Source organism: Tupaia chinensis, unplaced genomic scaffold (genome assembly GCF_000334495.1).
Source record: "Tupaia chinensis unplaced genomic scaffold, TupChi_1.0 Scaffold000627_1, whole genome shotgun sequence".
In the NCBI taxonomy this organism is placed as follows: Eukaryota; Metazoa; Chordata; class Mammalia; order Scandentia; family Tupaiidae; genus Tupaia; species Tupaia belangeri.
This window is the reverse complement of record NW_006160147.1, coordinates 997,727-1,001,491: the sequence shown is the minus strand read 5'-3', so window position 1 is coordinate 1,001,491 and position 3,765 is coordinate 997,727. Positions and strand designations below refer to the sequence as shown.

Here is a 3,765-nt window from a genome sequence, read left to right as displayed (position 1 = left end):
CTCACTTTCTGTCTCTCTGTCTCTCTCTGTCTAGTGAGCGCACGTGCCCTATAGCAAAAAACAAACAAACAAACAAACAAAAACCTCTCAAAAAAAAAAAAAGAATAAAATATGCAATAAAAGGGTACTTCAAAGAAACTCATGGAACAATGGAATTAAAGTTTGAATTTATTTTGGTATAAAAGGCTTTTTTTTTAACTGTCACAAATAGGACTTTTTATTTGTCACTATTAAAAGTCTGAACTTTAAACAGATTCTTGGACTGGCGGTTCATATCCATCAGCTCGTTCAACTTTGGCGCCCGTCTCATCCCCAGTAGCTTTTCCAGAGCTCCTACCTTCACCATGAAGCTCCATGAGTTTTCCCAATTCAAACTTGGGCTTCTTCAGTGTTGTTACTTTCCTGACGAAGACATCGTGGAGAGGGGAGATGGGCTGGCCGGCCTTTTCTGTCTTTTCCGATGCTGTCTGGAATCAGTTTAGTGACCACTTCTTTCAAGTCATTTGTCTGCACCTCCCGGGTCATGATTTCCATCATCTTCTTCCGGACTTGGCGGACCTGCTGATGCTGGGCAGAAGAGGTCTTCCGTATCTGGTTGGTGCGTTTTTTAGTAAACCCAACACAGAAGCGACAAAGCAGATAACCATCGGTAGTCCTGACACCGACGTGAGCTTCAGTCATGGTCTGCCATTTTTTGACCATGGAACACATTTTGTCATGGGTGAGATCCATGCCATGGAAGTTAGTCAGGCAGTTTTTTCCCTGAACGTCCTCAGTAATTAGCTTGAATTTCCTAAATGCGACTTCATCATTCCGCAGATCTGCAAGGCTCACTTCAAACACACGGCCCTTCAGGCTGTCAGATGCAATTTTGGTTCCTCGAGTCCTGGTAACCAGTGTCTTCCCAATATTTCTTATGTTCAACGTAGCAGGTGCTTTCACGTCATACCAATCTTTTTTAGAAAATGGATCAACCACTTTTCTCTTGGCCCCCTTTTTGCCACCTTGCGTAAAGTGCTTATTCTTTTTTTTTTTTTTGAGAGAGAGGTTTTCACTATAGGGCGCGTGCGCTCGCCAGACAGACAGAGAGAGACATAGAGACAGAAAGCGAGAAATCACCCCCCAGGGGGGATGGTCACGCTGCAATCCCTTCTCCTCCATTCTCCTCTCGGGGTCTTGGGCACACACCCACACGCGCCCAGCGTGAGTTTTAAGCCACCGGGTTCAGGACGCGAACCGCGGTTGACTACGTGGGAGTCCAGCGACATAGCCATTACGCTAACGCCAGGTTCCCAGTAAGGAGCTTAATCTTGCCAACCGCCATGGTGCTACTCAGAGAGCCAGAAGGCGGTTTTTTTATAATATGCATTTTTAGATATCCTTTGTACATATAACATATAAAATTGATGATAATTGTTTATGTTATCATTAAAGCTTTCAGTCAACAATAAGATATTAGTGGTTATGTTTCAGGAGAATCAAATGTATACTCAGGGCGTGGGGGAGCGGCAGGTGGCGTCATGGTTAAGGCACTAGACTCCCACATGGCTGACCTCAGTTTGAGTCTCGGATTCAGCATTTGCTTTCTCACTTTCTCTCTCCCTCTCTCTCTCTCTATGGTGAATGCACATGCCCTATAGAGAATTAAAATAATAAAATATTATTAATAAAATTAAGTAATTCTTTTAAAAAGAATATATACATTTTATAATTATATATTTTTAATTATAAATATATAATAATTATATTGGCTTACTGCACCAATTATACACACACACACATATATATATATATAAAATTATTAATTTGGTCAGAGAAAGAGAGAAAAAGGGAGAGTGAAAAAGTAAGCCAGTAGGTTCAGGACTTGAACCATGGTCAGTCATGTGGTAGTCCAGTGCCTTAACCACCATGCCACCTGCTGGTTCCGATAAATCATTTCTTTAAAAAAGGTTATACTTGGATTCTTTACTGCAAGGAGGGGTCAGTGCCCGCTAATCCCCACATTATTCAAGGGTCAATTATGCACAGATTGTCAAATCGCATAGACTTTCACATCCTTCCCACACACATGTTCAAATGCTCAGCTATACCACGCTGTCAACTGGGCATGGACATAATTACATACACCTGTGTTCCATACCATGCAGAAATTCATGCACATATCCATGCCAGGATATACACACACTAGTCTGGCCACACAGGCCTTCACGACACTCAGATATCACACCTGTGTAAGTGCACGCACACACACCCCCTCCTACCAGAACCAGCCGGCTCTCACTGCCCATCACTCAAGCAATCTCATCCAGGCTTCTCACAGCAAATGAGATCAGAACTCTATGAGGAATTGTCCTCTCTGTTGAGCATGAATGTGCTAAATAAATCTCCCTGCCTCGAATAAATCTTGTACAGATGTAGAAAATGCATTAAAGGCTGAAAACCTAGAGGTGACTAGAGACAGCGGTGGGAGCGAGGAGTGAACCCGTGAGGGGCACGGCAGGAGCTGGGCTGACCACAGCTCAAGAGCAAGGAAGGAGCTAAGTATGTAGGCGTCTCCTTCTGGAGGTCACCCTAAGGTGACTGAGGCCTCGTTTCATGGGTGACGTGTCCTCTCAGCTGGAGCTGACGGGACCTCGTCCCAAGGATATGGGAGAGCGTCATCTTCGGGACACAGAAACGCCGTGTCATAATTATTCTGAGAGGAAAAGCACTTGTTGTGTCAAACCCCCTCCAAACTTTCTGGAGCACACAGACCAAACACAGATACAGTTTTAGTTTGTTTCAGTCTAATTTAGACACAAACTGCTGGTTCTCTTGGAATGTAACCGAGGCTCCAGGCCCACGATTTTATCTCGTTCAGTCCATTTTCACTTACATGTTGTTGTTGTTGTTTTTAAACATTTATCCATTTATCTCCTCTGAGAGCCTCCCCAAAGGGTCTCTACTCCATAATCCACTCCCAGCTTCAGCCAGCCCAGATCATGGGCACAGGTGTGTCCAGCGTGCTCAGGGAGGTCTCTGGACTGGAACTGGATCCTTACCATGTGGGGTTGCCTCGTGAGCATCATGTGTCACTGTTGCACCACCATCTGGCCCTATCACACCACCATCTGGCCCACTGCACCACCATCTGGCCCCCTACGGCACCATCTGGCCCACTACAGCATCATCTAGCCCACTGTACCACCATCTGGCTCACCATACCACCATCTGGCCTTACTACAACACTGTCTGGTCCACTGCACCACCATCTGGCCCACTGCACCACCATCTGCTCTACCATACCACCATCTGGCCTTACTACAACACCATCTGGCCTGCTACAGCACCATCCGGCCCCCTACAGCACCATCTGGCCCCAGTGTACCACCATCTTGCTCACTGCACCACCATCTGGCCCCATTTACACTTACTTTTTAAATGACATGTTTCAAGACTAAAGTTGACCTAATACACATATTTCTGTAAGATGATTCTGTTGTTTATTCTAGAAGACTCTTTTCAATTTCCAAGCAAGGTTTTAATAGTGCTTATAGCTCAGACATTTCCCCCTTTCCAGATGATTTATTAAAATGTTCCTGGGGCCAGCAGATGGCCTAGTGGTTACGTCACTGGACTCCCACATGGCCGACTGTGATTCAAATCCCAGGCCCAGTGGCTTGAAAAATCACACCTGGCATGTGTGCATGCATGCCCAGGATCCTGGGAAGAGAAGGGGTTGTATGATTTCTCATTTCCCCTCTCTTTCTCTGTCTTGCCCCGCCC

At 45.4% G+C, this 3,765-nt stretch overlaps 1 protein-coding gene and 1 pseudogene across 1 annotated transcript in view; one reads left to right on the top strand and one right to left on the bottom strand.

The window, feature by feature from the left end:
- SYT2 (synaptotagmin 2) overlaps positions 1–3,765 on the top strand; it is a 120,734-nt gene that overhangs the window by 38,260 nt on the left and 78,709 nt on the right. The gene's annotated exons all lie outside the window — the stretch shown is intronic.
- Positions 246–1,324, bottom strand: LOC106736058 (40S ribosomal protein S3a pseudogene; annotated as a pseudogene).